The sequence below is a fragment of the Sus scrofa genome, chromosome 11 (genome assembly GCF_054392235.1).
Source record: "Sus scrofa isolate SSC_HxYL_T2T_F1_AM1 chromosome 11, Sscrofa_HxYL_maternal_Yorkshire_Landrace_v2.0, whole genome shotgun sequence".
Taxonomy (NCBI): Eukaryota; Metazoa; Chordata; class Mammalia; order Artiodactyla; family Suidae; genus Sus; species Sus scrofa.
The window spans coordinates 8,095,659-8,114,073 of NC_139393.1; the positions used below are offsets into that span (position 1 = coordinate 8,095,659).

The 18,415-nt window shown below is 51.2% G+C and overlaps 1 protein-coding gene across 4 annotated transcripts in view; it reads left to right on the forward strand.

The window, feature by feature from the left end:
- Positions 1–18,415, forward strand: part of ALOX5AP (arachidonate 5-lipoxygenase activating protein) — a 103,420-nt gene that overhangs the window by 83,966 nt on the left and 1,039 nt on the right. For 2 of the 4 annotated variants that reach the window (XR_014818877.1, XR_014818879.1), the window contains 2 exons: positions 11,172–11,282; positions 14,623–14,842. The gene's annotated coding sequence lies outside the window, so the exon portion shown is untranslated. Of the gene's footprint in view, positions 1–1,947; positions 2,083–8,580; positions 8,682–11,171; positions 11,283–14,622; positions 14,843–18,415 lie in introns of all 4 variants that reach the window. The other 2 variants (XR_014818876.1, XR_014818875.1) reach the window with 2 other exon arrangements.

Sequence of the window (18,415 nt, forward strand, 5' to 3'; positions counted from 1 at the left end):
TGGATCAAGTTGAGGGGGGATGTGGGCCCTGGAGCCTGCTCAGAGATGAGCATTTGAAGACAGTGGGTCCAAAGGAGCAAGGAATACCTTTAAAAATTTAACGTGTTTTAGATTTCTTGGATTAATTTTTAAAAAGATAAACTCAGGAACATTTCTCTAATGTTTGGCAAATCTTGCCCCAAGATATGTCCTGTCTACACCCTCCAAATGGTCATGATTATTTTCTGGCCTGAAGACCAGCTGGAATTTTCTGAAACGTTGGATAACTTCACATTGCAGTCCCATCATCTTTGTGCGCAGTGATCTTTCCCCTTGCTCCACGCAGCCCAGCATCTACACCTGAGCCCGACCCTGCGCCTTCACAGCCAGGCATCCAAAGTCCCATGGGGGGTGACCAGCCATCCCAGATTCAGCACCTGGTGTCCTGCATCCCAGGAAACCCCTCAGTCCCAGGGCAAAACTCCAGAACTGAAAGACTCAACCCAGACCTCAGGCTGCTGAGACATGGCTCACAAGCGGGTCATAGAGAGAAGGCAGGTTTCGCAGCCAGGCCTGCCCACTGGCCGCTGGTTCACTCCGCTTAGCTGTGTGACCTTAGAGAAGCTACTCCACCTTTTTGATCCTGCGTTGTCTCTTCTGTTAGAGGGAAAAAAGGATACCTGTCTTATGGGTTTAGAAATAATCTGTGATAGATCCTGATGCATAGGAAGTGCTCAGTAAATGCTAGTTAGCATTTTCCAGGGGACGGCCTGGCAACTGTCACCGTGCAATGTAGTGCCAGTGGCGCTGAGATTGTCTATGGAATGTTGAGCCCATAAAGGACATCTACAACTTACAGTTCCTCCCAACTGCTGAGGAGACTCGCAGGCAAAAAAAAAAAAAAAAAAAAAAAAAAAATGAAGCCAGCTTCCTCCGAGAAGGTAGCCAAGCCTAAACTGTACTGTGACTTCTTTCCCTGAGAGCTTGAAGAACATGAACTGTGGAAAACCAGTACTTTGCTCCCATGCCCTCCATAGTTGGACAGCTCCTCTTAAAGGTCGTCTTTTGTGCTGAAGCTGCGGAGAAGGCACTTTTCTTTTTTTGAACAGGGACCAGAGCTCCTTTAAGAATGTCATCTATAATGACATGAAGCAAAGTTAGTGATGAGCAGGTGTCCAACCTCCCAAGAATGCTTTGTGTATCACTGCCTCCAATACGGTGATGAGCAGGCTGGATCTGGTGGCTTTGCCTCACCTGTCACCTCAAATGGCAGAGATTTAATCACCAGTCACATTTCCCTTCCGGAGCTGTGTGAAGCAGCAGCTTATTAGCATGGTCAGGGCTGTGTCTGCTGTCCTGTGGGGAACGGTGTTTTGCCTTGACTTCTCCATTGAGCCATCTTGCCACCCCTCACCTGTGCACCTCTGATGGCTAAACCTCATCCCCCAGGCCATGTGCATCGCCTTCAACTGCTGACCTTCCACCTGGGGGACCACTGACCGGAGACAATGGTCCTGGGCATTTCAAATCTGGGCTCCTTCATGTGGAAACGTCCTTGACGGCAGTATCTCAGCTGAGCAGCCCACGCAGCAGGTGGAGTGTCATTCTGCCTGTTTACATTTTTCTGTGCATGCTTTGGGTTCTTAATAAATATAGCGAATTCCTAAGCAAGGTCTGCAAAATTCAGTCTCATAAAACATGAGCTAGTGCTACAATACGGTTATCAGAATGACCAGGTGAGCTTGCGGCAGAGGGCACAAATCTGTCCCCCTTCTATTTATTTATCTATCTATTTATTTATATTGTTACTTTTTTCTTTTTCAGTCTCACCCATGGCATATGGAAGTTCCCCAGGCTAGGTATCGAATCTGAGCTGCCACTGCAACCTATGCCACAGCTGCAGCAAAGCCCGATCCTAAACCCACTGCAGCACAGTAAACCCCTCGCTTTATATCCGTCTTATCTTAGGTTATTGTGTGTGCATCATCTTGGGATTTCGTCATGTTTGGCCGGAAGACATGATTTCCACCAAGTGCAAGGGGAGCAAACTTGACCTGCATTTTGCAGACACCTTTAGTGTGGTGATGAGAGATTCAGACACAGGTAGGTCATGCTTTGAGCTGGGGGGTGGTCCTGGGGAAAGCTCTGTCTGTTCAGATGCTCTGACCTCAGGATCACACCCCATCCTGTCACCTAGCCAGGCATCAACACGTTGGAGCCGTTTGCTCTGGTACACACCTGCAGGGCCCTGGGGTCAGGCAGTGGGGCTGTCCAGCCCCCAAGACAGGAGCCCCTCAGAACAGCACCTCAGGCCCCTCCCCCAAGTGCCCACTGACGAGCCGGGCAGGGCCTCTGGATCTCATTAGGCCACAGCTGCCCCATAGCCCGGCCTCTGTGAGCAGAGCTGGGGCCTGGTTTGTATCACTCGAGTGCTGATTCGGCTTGTAATCATCATCAGAGGCCACATTCCAGGTGTGTGGTTTAAGAGGCAAGCACACTTTTGTCTACAATCAAGGAGCCATTCCTCTCGGAGCATTTAATGCTTCTCCAAGGCTCAGCACCACTCCTCCTCCTCCTGTCTGGATCTGACCCTCCAGCTTTGATTTCAGAGGCAGGCAGGCAGGATGCTTGGAAGGGCAATGGGGGCCCTGGTCTGGATCTGCCTAAGAGCTTCAGCGTGCAGCTGTGGCCAGATGAACATGCGCTGTGTTACCGCAGGGACTCCCTGGGGAGCGCTGGGCTCTGCATCTTTCTTGGAAACACCCAATAAACCATTGGCCTCCAGGCTCTGTTGTTTTAGTGCAGGGCTTAAATGCAGCCCCCTTCAGGCTGCCAAAATACCTTTGACCACTCTGCTGCTTGTAATCCACAGTAAATGTGTCTGCCTGAAGCCCCGGCCTGCCCAGCAGAGCCAGCTGGGCCCAGAGGAGGCTCTAGTTTGCCCTTTGCGTGCAGAACGAGTGCTCAGAGCAGTAACCCACTCTGCTGTGTGCACCAGATGACACTGGGGCCACCTGTCATCAGGAATGGGGAGGCAGACGAGCTGTGCCCAGCCAGGCACCCACTCACCCATGGGGGAGTTCGAAGGGCAGCTGCCTGAGGCGCAGGCCGCAACCTGGGGTGAAGGGATAGAGTTGATCTGAGTGCAGTGAACCCACCCCCTACGTCTCTAGGTTATAACCAGCCCAGGCAGTAATAGCCAGCTACCCCCTGATCAAGCGCTGACAGGATTTCTATTGGCCAGATAGCTAGAAAATTAAGGCCTGTGTGTTAAATAGCCTCACATAAGAGAAAAATGTGTTTTAGTTATACGGTGGTTCTTTTGTCGCCAAGGCCTGGAGAAGGCAGGCCTGCTGGCCGAGGGCTCGACTGACTCCCGGTCGGAGGGCAGTCTTCGAAGCTGAGCTCAGCAGACACGGTGATGGACACGTGCACAGAGGGCCCTCTGGGCTGGGGGGCCAGCGGTGCACAAGTCAGGACAGGCCCCTGGTGCTCAGGAATCTGGGGTCAATTAGGGATCAATGGTGCCAGAGGATTTAAACCAAGTGCTAACAGCAGGGCAGGCGCTGGTGGTAACAACAGTGGCATGCAGAGTGCACAGACGTGCTTGTGCCATCCCTAACCTCAGTCAGTATTCTGCCCCCTGCCCCCACCCCCTCAGGACCTTTGCTCAACAAGTGGGGCTGTCTCTGGCCAATTTTTAACCACCAGTCATTGTGATGACCAACGACTCGATGGACCCCTTGCCCTTTGCAGTGGGTGCTGGATTCAGTCGCTTAGTGGAGGTGTCTGCAAGCTTGGGAAGTACCATGGGCGCCTTATCTGATGTCACTCGCAGCGCCTTCGTGTCTGTAAGCTACAGGTTTCTGTGATTCCTTGACTGAGCACAAGGTGTGGTTTTTATTTGTCCCTGTTGTTGTTTCTCATTGCTGTGCTCACCTGACAGTGTCACGCAGTGGAGGGTTGTATTTCTGACTGCCGGCATCAGGGGCTTCAAAGCCCCAGTGTAGAAGGGGGAGCTCAGACCGCTCAGGGAGGTAGAGGGGTAAGCGCGGCAGAAATCAGAGGCAGCTGCACAGGACCTGGACACCCTGGCAGTGACACTGAGAGATGACAGACTGCTTCCAGGCCTTGTTTCCCCACAAGCTGCTGGGCACACACTGAAGTTTGCATCCCGGATCAGAGTAACTTCTTCCGGCTCTTGCCACCCAACCGCCCTCTTTGATGGAACTGCCTTTGGTCCCCAGACTCCAGCCCTGCAACCATGTCTCTGGCCACAGCCCCCTGCAGGAGGGGACGTCTGAGCCAGTCCCTCCCTGAGCTGTTGGAACGACAGCTCAGGGGAAGAGGTGCTCCTTTTCGGGAGAGGGAGAAGAGCCTAGGAGCTTCTGGTGGTCGTGGCCCCCACCTCCTGGAGAAAAGCGTCCACCACCTTTTGGTGACAACGAAGCCAAAGTGCAGAGAGCAGCATATGGCGAGAGCAGCCGGCAGGTTCTGTCTGAACTTGAATCCCTGCTCCACTGGTGCCCCCACCATCACTTGGCTCTGCGAACCACTGTACTCCTTTTTTCCAAGTTCAAGTTGCGTTTCTTGCTATTATACTTGCTAACAATTTCTCAGGGCTCTGCATCACATTGTCACTGTTATTTCTGGTTCACGATTTGGGGCACGTTTGGCAGCTGAGCAACCATCCGGTTCAGCCGCTCCCAACACATGGGGTGGCCTTGGCCAGCGATCGTCCCAAGGAAGCTCAGAAGCAGGCAGGACTCTGCTTCTTCCCATCAGAATCTGGCACTGAACTCACACTGCGAGCTCTTATTTTATAGCAGAGTCAGTCCTCAGCTACACTCAGTTATAAATAGCTGATCCTCAGTATAAATAGTATTATTTCCGTTTGCACTTAGTAAAACACTTAGTATTTACCAGGTAAGGTGAAAGCCAACAACAACAAAAAGATAAACCTGAGATGCTTCTAAAACCTCCTTGAAGACGAGGGTTTGCCATCTTCATGGAGGGTGGCAAACCCTTAGCTTCCCCCTGATAGGGGAGGGAGCACAGTGAGCCTGTGGGATTTAGATCAGATGTCAGAGACCTTGTTCTCTCCATCTATCCTACAAACCGGAATTCAGCCCCCAAAATACCTAGGGAGCATGCCGCGCACTGGGGTCATAAAGGTAAGTCCCCCTCTTACACACGGACCCACGAGTACTCCTGACAGTTGATGTCATCCTGTTACGCAAAACCCTTTGCAGACACCCCTCCCCCCCACCAAACACCCTCGGAATAAAGTCTTAACTGGAAACAGCTTCCAGGCCCTATGCAACCTCATCCCTGCAAGTCAGGGTCTCTGTGCCAGGCTGCTCCCCCGCTCGCCCAGCGCCAACCTTGGGGAGGACCAGCCTCCACCGAGAAGGCCGTTCCTTCACCCCCACCCCCAGCTGTCTACCTCCCACCCACCTGTAAAGTCCCTCTTATAATCCCGTCAGAGCCCAGTTCTTTCACGTCTTCCCAGTGGAATTTCCCCACCACTTACTTACTTTCCAGGGATCCTGTGGTTGGTGCACACTGTGCCCTCAGCAGGTGTCTGGTTGTCCCTCTATAAGCTCTGTGTACTTCTATGGGGCTGCCAGCAGCTATGTGTGGAGTGTCCCCAAAGCAGCGAAAGGGCAGGGGACGGAAGGTCTGAGTCTGGTGGGGCTGTGGGTGGCTCCCCTTCCCCCTGCCTGCAGCACCTCCCCTGATCTGCCTGGTGGCCTCTGCTGTCTGCAGTGTTTAGCTCAAGGCTCTCCGCATTAGAGGGGCCACCCAAGTGAGCCCCATGCCCCAACAGGGACTCTTCCTCTGGGCCCCTTCCAGTCCCAGGCACACCCTACCTGACCGTGTCCCCTGCTGGCCTTCCTGGCTGAGGTGTCTGCCTCCCCAAACTGCCAGGGGCTCCTAGGATTCCTCAGGGTCCCTGGTGTTGCCAGAGGACCTGGTGTCTAGCAAGGACTTAATATGGGTTCATTTTATGGATATGAAGTTGACCAGCTTATTTCATAGGGTAAGATCTCCCAAATAAATAACAATGAAATATAATAACTCTACGGTAATAATTAACGAGATGGTTATGTGCCTGGCCTGTTCTAAACCGTTGTCATGTGTCTCTCATCCAACTGCACAGCCCATGAGGTAAGGCCTCTTCCTCTCTGTGTTGTGAAGATGAGTGTGTTAAATTACCTATAATAAATGACCACAAACCCAGTGGCTTGAAACAATATAACTTCATTACCTCGTAATTCTGGACGTCAAAAATCTGAAGTCAAGTTGTCAGCAGGGCTGCATTCCTTCTGGGTGCCCTGGGGAAAAGCCTCCCCTGGCCTTTTCCAGCCTCTGGAGGCTGCCTGTGTTCTTGGCTCACAGCCACATCACTCCACCCATCTGCTTGTCTCGCCTCCTCTCTTAGGACTGACTCTGACCCCTGCCTTCCTCTAATAAGGACTCTGGTGATGACACTGGGTTCATCTGATAAACCAGGATGAACTCCAGCTCAGGATCCTTCATCACGTCTGCAGAGTGCCTTCTGCCACATGGGATCACTTGTTCACAGCTTCCAGGGATTAAGACGTGGGCATCTTAGGGGGCCTTTCCTCTGCCAACCGCAAGAAGGAAACTGAGAAATACAGAAGCAATTCTGTGAAAATGTGCTGAGAAACATGGAGCGCTTTGTTAAGCAGAGGATCGTGGCGACTTCCTTCGGAGCATCAAGCACTCGGGAAGGATTCAGTAAACACTTCGGTGTTGAAGTGATTCTTTAAAAGTGAAATGCATTGTTCCAGAATCTATTAAACCACTTGCTGGAAGATGTTAAAATTGAAACTATTTTAAATAGTTTTTTAGGGGGGTTAAAAAGTGGTCTGAATTCTAGGGGTGTTCCTCTCATTTTCCTATCATCTTGTGCACATTCAGTTATTATTTGGTTCCTGGTCATTCCTCAGGAGGTCTCTATGAGGCAGTGCAACCTTATTTACCATCCAAGGGAACAAAGTCATACCGACTGTCTTTGGGTGAGAAAATACTGCATCAAGTTTGCAACAAAAGCAATGCTCAGACCCTTTCTGTCACAGAATATGGATTAGAAAGGCAAAGTTTCTATTCCCAGGCCCCTGTGTGCTCATTCCTCTGCCATTTATAGGGTGCCTTCCATGTACCAAGCCCTGAACCACACACAGGGGAGCAGAGATGCACACAAGAAGTCTCATCCTCTGAAGAGCTTGCATTTCATAGAGGGGGGAGAATGTACAAATGGGCAATTATGACACTGCAGAAAAGGAGCGTAAACCAGGAGGGAACCAGCAGACTGTACTCATCACCTGGGGCTGTAGGGAGCCTGGGCACCGAGCTGTGCAAGCAAGAACTGTGCCTGCAGATAGGGCTGCGAGTGATCCAGGGAACAGAGGCTGGAAGGGTCTCCTGGGGCTGGTGCACCCTGAGGTCTGTGTGAGGAGCGGATGGAGGATGCTCGGGTCAGGGGGTGGGGATAAGGGGGACGTTGGCTCTACTCTCTTTAACTTGGCTTCCTGGACTCTGGTCACCGGAGGCAGCCCCTTCACCCTGCATTGCTCTATTTTCTTTAGTCTCTGATGGTTTTCCATTCCCTTGCATCTTAATGAATATATACCTTGAGATAAGGCAGAGTGTATTTGCCCAGTGGGCATCCGGGAGACCTCAGGAAGTGGTTTGGCATTGACCTGGGAGAGACCTGGAGGCCTCCCTGTCAATATCAGCCTTCTCTCTGTCTCTGAAGGTAAGTTACTGAGGAGGCCGCAGGGACAAAAAGAGCAGCACTGACTGCCTTTCCTTGTAGGTGGAGCTCCCGGCTCTGACGTCATCTTCTAGCCCCCTCGTTTTCTGAGCAGATCTTTTAACCTCTTTGAACTGTTGTTTCTTGGTGAAAATCGTAAGAGTCCCTTCTCTGGCTGTTGTAAGGATTAAAAGATTCAATACAGACAGTCCCCGACTTATGATGGCTTGACCTAGGATTTTTCATCTTTATGATTGTGTGAAAGCATTATGCATTCAGTAGAAAATGCACTTCCAGTCTTGAATTTGGATTTTTCTTGGTCTCGCGATGTGTGGTCCCATCCTCTCTCATGCCACTGGGCAGTGGCAGTGAGCATGGCTCCCGTCAGCCACACAATAACGAGGAGAAACAACTGATACACTTACAACCATTCCGGACCCAGCCAGACACTCTGTTTTTTACTTTCAGTACAATATTTGATCGATTATATGAGCTAGTCAACACTTTATTATGAAATAGGTTTGGTGTTAGATGATTTTGCTCAACCATAGGCTGATTTAAGTGGGCTGAGCATGTGGAATGGGCTGGGCTGAGCTGTGATGTTTGGTAGATGGGGTGTATTAAGTGCATTTTGACTGAAGATATTTTCAGTTTACTATAACCCCATCGTAAGTCTAGGAAGACCTGTGTGTACAAAGTTCCTAGCTTAGCTCCTGGAGTTTAATGGGCACATGAGAAACCTGCCAATTCCCATCAGTGGAAAATTTTGCCCAAGGGAAGCTTTAATTACAGTTCCTTTCTCTCTCTCCCAATTCAAGGATTTGCTTCCAAGACAATTAACAGGCCACAGAATTCTGCCACCTCGCAGCCGCTGGTGGCCAACAGACTCTGGTACTGACAGCTCTCAAAGCTGGGACAGGTAGGCAGGGACCAGCGTGTGGCTCCACGGTGTCCAGGGCTATACAAAACGTGCAGAAATATTTACTGTGCACAGAGTCACCCCAGCGTGGTGGGGCTTAGCAGGAAATCCAAGAAGCAAGATGGCTTTGGCATCACCTGCTCCTAGCCTGGCGGACCATATACCTTAATGGGAGGTATCATCGACAGACTGGGCAACCATTGCTTTAAAAATTAACAATAATTATCTCCCCTCCAACTCAGGAATAAATATCAGGTGGGACAGATCGGGTGTCAAACTTAGGCAATTAGAATGGGTCCCTGGTACCAGTTCCCTAAGTGTCCAGGTACCTATGTTCCTGGCGTGGATGCCTGGTGAGAAAGATGGGGAGGCACAGACGTATTTCAACACCAGCCAAGCACCTGGCATGAGCTTCAGCTCAATGCTGCAGGAGTATTATCTTTATTGCTGTTATTATTATTTCTCTTTTTCCGATAAGAAAATCCCTGGCTCAGAGAGGGGAGTAACATGCCTAAGGCGCTAGAGCTGTGAGAGGCAGAACCAGGGCTTGGCTCCTGGCTTCTTGCCCCCACAGGCATGGCACACGAATGTTCCAGCATCCTTTTGAAAGTTTCCTTGAGATGAGTCTCAAGGGGTCTCTTGATGGCTTCATGTGACAGTCAGAGGGAGGGGTTTCTTGCTGCTGAAGGCAGCCCAGATCCTGGGGTCTCTGTAAGTTTCCTCCAGAGATAGTTCATGGCAGCTTCTCTAGGGATACAAAGAAGAGAGGGCCAGATCCAGCGCCAAACAAGCAGCCAGGGGGACCAAGGCCATCACCAGGGTAGCCAAAATCCAGGCTATTGAGGATTTTCTGGAGGGATTCAAAGCCTCTCTTGAGTCCTATCCAGGGGCACAGAGGTAAAAACAACAGCAGCGCACACCGGAAGATTTCAGAGTCCAGAGGGGAGTCAGGCATGGGCTGCTGCCCTTCACTGGGAGGGCACGCCTTGGGGGTCCCCCGCATCCTCCAGGCAGTGTCCCTCCCAGCGAGCCCAGTATTTCTACACCTGGAAGGAAAGTCTGCTCAGACCATTGCAGGAGCCCAGGAGCAAAGCCTGTCTGGGGGGCCCAGAGGCTGGTGCCAAAACCCTTTAAGTCTCTTCCTTGTATCAAAGACCTGTCGTCCCTCCAACTCCTGGGCAGATCCTGATTTTTAGGTGGTGGGGCTGGTGGGGGAGGGTGGGGGAAGAGTCTGCATTTTCCTGGTGATTTTGATATGGGAGGTCCGTGGGCCATCATTTGAGAACTGCTGCTTTTCCTGCCAACACACCTTCCACTGTGCCTCCTTTGGCCCCATCAATACTTAAAGACATCTGTAGCCTCAGGGAACTTTCTAGAAAAAAAAGATTCCACACTGGAGTCAAGAAGAGTCTTCCTAGCCTCACGGTGGAGCTATAGGGGGTGTGTTCAGGCCCAGGGAGAGGACTGTTCATGCCACTCCGCCCAGGGAGCAGTCAGTGCCCCTACTAGGAAGAGTGTCCCTCTCCTGCCCCAGAGCCCAGACAGGGCGGCCTGGGCTAACCCGGGAATGGACGGGAATGGACAGGCACGTGCTCAGAGCAGGGCGGCTCCCTGCAGCCTGCTGGCCCTGAAGGGGCTAAGGATCTGCCTGGAACCCAGGATTCCAAGGAGTAACACGAGCACTGGGAAAACAGGGCCCTTTCTGGCTGGCGCTCTGGGCACCCCAGCTCTGGAGCTGCCCCCAGGGGGGGGCTGGGAAGAGGTTAGCCGGCACCCTCAGAATGAAGAGCGCACGCACGCACGCACGCACGCAGGGAGGAGAGATGGGTCTGCACTGCACAACACTTCTGAATGTTCTGGAAAGGAAAATAAAGTAAGTGCGTGAGGTAGTGACGGAGGTATTCAAAATATTTCCCTTTAAAGCTGGAGAACGCGTTCTTCCTCCTGCTTCCCTTTAGGCCCTTGTGGCTCTCCTCATCTTCCAGGGTTGTAACCACTGTCTCAGCAGTGACTCTAGAAAACTCCATTAGGCCCTTTCTTTAGGAAGGGAATTAATGACTTTGAAAATTTAGTGCTTTGTAAACACAGGAGGGAAAGCATTTCCCCCAGGCGCGCAGATTCCTTGGCAGCGAAGGGAGACTGGATGGGAAAGTAAATGTTTCCAGCCTGTCGAGAGGCCCCCACACCAAACACTGTCTGCTTCTTGTAAAGCCCGGCCCCACAGCGCTTCGGTGCTCAAAAATCCTGAAAAAGGAAGCCCGGAGAAAGCAAAAGAAACAGGAGCCACGGAGAACAAGACCGGTCTGATGAGCTGCAAAAAACCGAAAACCAAACCAAAACAAAACCGTCAGGCAAAACTTTCTAATGTCAATGCATAGTAAAAGTGTGTGTCCTTGGCGAGTCTAGCTTTTGACCTGAATTAGAGAAATCAGTTGTTTACACAGCCAAACCCACAGACTAATTACCGTCTTTGTTCTTTTGAACTTTTAGGCCTGGCCAGTGACATAAAATCCTTGGAAGTAAAAAAAACCTCACAGGACAAACATGCAGCAGTAAGCATGGGGATCAGGACGGCGGGCTGAATTGCTGGCATCCGTACAAGTTAGTAACACCAGGGGGAGGGGAGGTGGGGGAGAGGGTGGGGAGGGGGCTCGTTTGATAAAATAACGACATTCCAGGCGCTTTCCCAGAGAAGTTTCCTGGGCCTCCAAGTCTTTCTCCTTCAAAGCGGCCTTTCCCAGAAACTAGCCTTTTCCTGCCTCTTTATTCCCTCCTTGAGAAAACCACAGAAACATCATTTCAGCAAATCCTTGCATCTTTGAAAGTTGGCCAGTCCCATGTGGGGACCAGAGGATGAAGCTGCCAAGCCTACCCAGGGATTCACTCGTTCTCCCCCAGTGTTTTGGTTTGGTTGTGTGAACTCATTTATTCATTTAACAACAGTCTCAAGTGCTTCGGATTTGGGGGGGCGAGTCTTGGAGATTCAGGATTTGAGGCCTTCAAAGAGTGCCTCAATATTTGTCATAGCAACAACAGCTGAAAAAGTGTATTACTTTGGGGAGCACGACTTCTTTGAGTCAAACTGTCATGGCTTTCTCTTTGTTTCCTAATGTGTTTCTAAGGCTCCAGCCAAACTAGTGAACTGGAATTGCTGGGGGTCTTCCGGGCCTCGGAGCTCGGGATGACCCTTCCTGTTATTTTAACACCATTAGGAATTTAATAGGTCTTTGCCAAAAAGCCAGGAAACCATTTTTAATAGGATGGTAAGCCAATTTAAAATTAAAAAAAAAAAAAAAAAAAGAATGCCGCCTAAGTCCTCTGAGAAGTTGAGTACACTTTCTTGATGTTCGAAAAATCAGAAAAATTAGGCTTTGTGGATTGCATAAAAAAGAGAAAAGTCCAGAAAATGCAACTTGGAGGTGCCCAAATCAAACCAAGCTTAAGCAAAATTCAAGGTGCTGGTGAGCAGGTAGTATTGGAAAATGTCACCACTCAGGCAGGCTGGCAGAGAATCTTAAAATTCTCTGTTCTCGCAAGGGATTACAGACTACAAATACTCAGGACCCTTTGACTTAACGCTATGCCACAGAAAGAAGGCATCAGATGTCTATTTTATTTTATTTGCATTTTACTCTGTTTCACAAAGAATTTAAGGGAGTTTACAATGGAGACACAAAATACGTTTAATATATAACTGAAAATAGGAGCAAGAGAAAAAGAAAAGATAAGGGTGGTGACATAGAGCGGAGCCAAGAGTGAAGTGAGGAAAAAAATAAAAAGTACGCTGTGAGGCTTATCTTAGACGGCCCTCCAACGGACCACAAATCTGGCACCAGGAGTTAATGAAGAAAGGGAGACTGAAGTGTGTTTAACACAAAAGTGATCCATTTCTTGGGTGATCACTATTGCTAGAACCAAGGAACTGCAGCATTTCGCCCATCTGTGTAATGTACTAAGCCCCAACCTTAATAGCATCCTGTAACCGACCTGCCTCCAGTAGTTCAGAATTTAGAGCTATGGGACTTGCTTAGGGCTTCAAGTCACCTAGACCTGGGCACAGGCTTATTCAATTTGGATCCATGTACTTTGGTCCAGACAATGGCATCTTCCAGAATCTGCCCTACAGATGAAATAGACAGTACAGAAGATATCACCAGTAACTGTGTTTTTCAACCCGCACTTTGTAAGGAAAGTCCTGACCACATGCGTATCCACTATGGGATGAATGAGAAAAATAGGAATCAAAGGTCACCTGATGTGAGGGGAGTATTGGTCAAAACCCCAGCCTTCAGCTTGTCTGGGGATTGGGTGGGATTCCGAGGTAGTCAGACACACTTGAGATCCACCCTAGGTCCAATCTACAAGCCGCGGAGACCGGAATGGGCGGTTTGATATTTTTAATGGTAACTACGCTATATATTCAATCCCTTAGATGTTTTCCCCCTCTGGTCACATTAAACGTGTTTAATTGATGCTGCCTGGAAGCTTCTTCATGTTAGAGGATAAATAAGCCGTTCTCTTTGATAGAAGCCCGGAGCTTTCCCTAGGAGGAGGGCACTTGGGATCAGCCTTCTCATTAAATGGCAATTAAACGACCGGTTTCCTCGCCCGGTGCCTGGCTCCCGCGCTCCGGGTAGGGAAGGGCGGACGCGCCATCTAGTGGCCGCTCCCAGAACGTCCCCCACGGGCGCGCTCCTGAGGATTGCTCGTGGCGCTCTGGGCATGGGAGGCACCGGAATTCCAGAGGGTAACCAAGAGCTGGCTGGATCTCATTCTCCTTCCAGCCTGACTGAACCTTTCCGTGAAGGTGGTTGCAAAGGGGCCTGGGCTGCCGATAGGCAAGAAACCCAGTTTAAAAAGATGCGGCGTACCCTCCCTGCAGTGCAGTGTGCCTTTGCCGCAGTAGCCTCCCTGCTGCAGACCCGTGGTCCCTCTGCATCCCTGGGCTACAGGTCTCTCTACTGCCTTCGCAGCGGAAGCCCCCGGACGCCCAGGCCGGCCCTGCCTCCCTTAACTTCCCACTGCTTCTGCGCTCTGACGCTGGCAGAGTTCTCCTCGTCCTCCGCTGTGCAGAGTTCCCCTGGCAACTCAAAGAATCTCACTTTCCTGGTCTTCTGGGCCTTGGAGCTCAAGGATGACCCTTCCTACTATCTCAACATCGTTATAAATTTAACAGGTTTTTTCAAAAAAATCCCAGGAACCATTTATTTATATATTTATTTATTTATTTTGTCTTTTTAAGGCTGCACCCTGGGGCATATTGCGGTTCCCAGGCTACGGGTCTAACTGGAGCTGTAGCCACCGGCCTACACCACAGCAGCTCGGGATCCAAGCCTCGTCTGCGACCTACACCACAGCTCATGGCAGTCTCAGATCCTTAACCCACTGAGCAAGGCCAGGGATCGAACCCGCGTCCCCATGGATGCTAGTTGGGTTCGTTAACTGCTGAGCCATGACAGGAACTCCCTGGGAACCATTTATAACAGACTTTCCATGAGAAATGTATTCCAAATATATCCCAAATTTTAAACAACCAATGTGTACACAATCTATTCATAAGATAAGGACTTCCCTGTCTATAACTCCTCCGGTCCAGCATCCCCCTCGTTCTCTTCCTCAGGTCAAGATCAGGGCCCAGGACACTGGGATCCCAGATTTACTCAGTCATGGGTGGGGGAGGGGGCCCAGCTTGGCTTCGGCTGGGCCACCTGTAGGATTTGGATCTGTCTGGGCCAGTCTGATGGGCTGTGGAGTGGACCAACCAGGAGCCGTGGGTAGTGGCTGCCCAGGGCATGTAGCAGGCCCAGGGATGCACTGCCCAGATCCCCTTCCAGAAAGGACATGAGGCCCAGTTACAAGGAGAGAGCCTGGCTGACCTCTCCCAGACATCGGCTCCTCCAGGACACACCTCAGCTTTCAAACCCTGTGGTTCTCGTCTTAGGGCAGCCCAGGCCAACTTCAAGCAAGGCTGTGGTCCAAGGCCCAGCATTTCTGCCCAACGTGGGGTTCCTCTCTGGCGAGCTGTGCTCCAGAATCCTGCTTCCTGCTGAGGGGCTCCTGGTCAGGCCCGCCTCCTGCATGACGCCGCCCCTCCCACAGGAGTTTCTCCGCCATGGGCCGAACTCCGTCTCCAGGTCTTTCCTGGAGAACAAAATTAACAGGTACCTTACCCCGGGGAAGCCATGACCTTGGCATTGGGGGGATCATGACCCCCTTTTGAGAGCGCAGCAGTAACTGTGGGCTCTTCCCTGAAGATGCATATCCACACTCGGCTTCCAAGAGTGCACATGTCCCCAGGCGCTTGGAGTCAGGTTGAGAGGCCCTGGGGTGAGGGAGGGTGGAGGGCGAGAGGGGTGGGGGTGGGGGAGACAGGATGGAGGGCTGGAAGAGAGCTTCAGGCATTTGGAGGGAAGGCTTAATTCCCATTTCTGCCTCGGATGTGAGCCTCGGCCCAGCCCCCCATGAGCTCCCGGATTCTGAGGGGAAATCGGACGCCAATTCCCCTTAGTGCTCCATGAGGCCCTGCAGGCGGGCTGCCCGACTTGGCCCCATATGGTTCCGGCACAGTGAGGGCTCAGAAAAGAGCTGGCACGGCCTGGGGGTCCCAGGGCCCAGTCACCCATCTGGTGGGGGTGGGGTGGACACCACATGGTCTGGGAAGACCACTGGGTCCACCAGGCCTTGGTGACAAGGTTCTAGGCACCTTCGAAGGCAGCGTCCTGGATATCACTCAACAATGTCCAGCTGGACAGAAAGAGATGGTTGCTCATAAGTGGCATCTTACAGGCTCTCCTCCAGGAAGTCCCCCTTCCTGAAAAAAAAAAAAATGCGGACTTGGGTTTGCAGGAGGTTAGGTGTTCTCCGTGAGGAGGTGGAGAAAGGAGCCAGGAGACAAGCTTACGCAGGACGGGCAGAGGTGCTGTAGGACGAGAGCAGAAAGACCATGTGTTCTCTGTCAGGCCCCATGGAAGCCCTCAGATATAGCCTCTGATGGCACTCACGCACAAGCTCCGGTGACAGGTCCTACCATGAATCCCATCCTACGTTCAAGGCAACTGAGGCTCAGAGAGGTTTAGCAACCTGCTAAAGACACACAGCTAAAAATCAGCAGAGCTGGGATTGATCCGAGGCAGTGGAGGCCTGTGATTTTGATCTCGGTCTGTGCTGGGTCTAGACTTGCTGGCAGTCAAGAACTTGGCGGTTGCCGTCAAATGGCTTTGAGTACTTCCCCAGCTCCCTCTCTTACTAGCTGCCTGATGTCAGCAGGTTTCACAACTCACCACGAGTCAGCTTCCTCAGTTGAGTGGAAGAGGGTCCTTATCCCACCTCAGAGGTCTGCCAGCGTTAAATGAGCTGGTCATGCCAAGGGCTTCTGGTGGCACCCAGAGAAACGCTCAAAATGATGTTGCCTGTGTACAGAGTCTTTGAACATATGCCAACCACAGAATTCAAAGTGGCTTCTTCAAAGAAACATGTGCCCCAGACCTCCCAGGCCAGCCCAGCCGCTGAAGGCTAGGGCCTGGGGCAGCCGCAGAGCCAGGCGCGTCCTTTCCTGTGGGTTCCTGGCGGGCACAGGCCCGCAGCTCTCCTGGTTGCCGGTGCTCTCTGTCTTCAAAGGCGCTGCAGGCCGGGAACCTGTCCTGGCTCCTGCTCCTTCCTGTCACTGCCCCAATCAGTAATGCCCTTGTTCTCCTCGGAGACGGGGCGTGTGGGAGAAGGCCGAGGGGACCTGTCACCGCCCAGCTGTCTGGAGGGCTGGCTGAATCCGCGGAGGAAGAGGGGCGGCCAGCCCACGCCGGCGTGTGGCCTTCCCCGGGAACCCGAACACTGCTGGCCTGGAAAAGGACACCCTTCCTTTCAGGGAGTTTAAAAGGCTCTGATTACTGCAAAGTTAATCAACGTGAAGCTTTTCTACCCCACGTGCTTTACGTAAAGCACCGCGCGCTCGCCTTCAGGACAGCGAACCTCGGTTCCACAGGAACGTTCCGCCGGCCGGAAAGAAGAAATGACCCGGATCCGGGTTGGGGAGGCTGGGGAGGGGTGGTGAGAGCGGGGCTGTGTAGATGCAGAGTGCGGGGTCGGGCTCGGGAGAAGGGAGCATTTTTTGGAGTGGATTTTCGCCAGTTTTATAAACTGTGCATATTTGTTTTAAAATAGGACATGAGATGGTTTTCACTTTATAATTTGAGTTCCTTCAACCAGGATCCCCATCTCCTCAAAGGCCTTCAAAGGAGGCTTTTCTTGAATGAACCTATATTTTAATCTCTTACTTCTCATTTCAGAATTCATTAATCTTGTCTCCTTAGAGGCTTTTTTCCCTGGCATGGCATGTCATTAAGAGCTGAAATGCGTAGCCTCATCATCTCAATGGGCTCCTTAAGCCGCAGGTTCTTCCGTTCTCACCGCAGCTGGAAGCATGGGCTACTTCCAAGGACCGAAAATTGGCATGTCACCCCCGCCTTTCCTTCCCTGTTTGCAGTGTCAGCCCTCAGGTCACCAGGCATCTTTCACACATACAGACAGAAGAGGGCAAGAAGTTAAGGGAGCTTCCCTTCCTACAGGCTGCGACCTTCTGCCACCGAAGGGGCACTCATGTTCCCTTTTGAAGCTATTGCCGGACGAGGCTGCCCACCAGGATCTCCATCTCTTGTGGCTGTGAGGCCATGTGACCTCCTGGCTAGTGGAACCAAGTGCAGGCTGTGTGTGTCACTACCGGCCAGGAGGGCGAGGTGTGCACACTTTTTTCCTCACTGAGGTGACTCGAGAGGCCAGGTGTCAAAGACGGAAGTGCCACGTGATAGAAGGATCCTTGAATCACTCCTTGGAGAATATTCATGAGTGAGAAATAAACTTTCGCTGCATTAATTTGAGCTTCTGAGACTTGGGGGTTACTTGTTAAAGCAATTGGCCTTTTCTAACCAATACTACTGCCTGCTCTGAGTGGACAGAAATCTCGTGGATAATTGGAGTAATAAATAATCCCCAAATGATAGCTTAGTCAGTAATTAGAGCTCTGGTCTGACCAAGTCCTGTGTGGACTCAGTTAAAGAGAAGCAAATGGCTTTTTCTGCCCACTTCATGATAAGGGTTGTTAATAAGCCTGAAAATGGCCAGAAGACCCAGAACAAAAAGTAGGAGAAATGAAAGGCCTTTTAAAAATGTACCAATTGAACAACCAAACCTGAGAACATCACTTAGCCAGTCTGTAGAGGGAACTGTGATTCATAAAAAAAAATTTAACAGCGTAACTGCCAAATCAACAATCATTTATGCACGAAACATTTAATGAGCACCTGCTATGTCTAGGCCCTATGCTAGCTGCTGGGTGTGCCAGAGAAAATAAGTCAAGACAGAATGCCTGTCCTGAAGGAAATTACAATTATAATCTAGGTGTGGGAGATGGAGACAAAAATGAATACATAAAACAATAAGTGAAACAACTGTGAGTTGTATCTGGGGCTTTGAAGGACCCCAAAAGTCTGAAACACAACAACCGTGGGCAAGTGTAAGGGAGAGGGAGCGCTCCCCTAGGGCCCAAGGGAAGGGAAAGGTGGGCTACAGCCTGAGCATGGTGAACGGCAGGACTGGGAGGGCAAGAAAGTTGTGGAGGAGGGACCTCAAACATTCCAGGCGGAGGGTGCAGCATGTGCAAAGTCCTGGGGCTGCAGCTGTACATGTTTGAGCAGCCGAATAGAGAGCACTCTGAGACTAGGTGGGGGCTGTGGGAAAGTGGC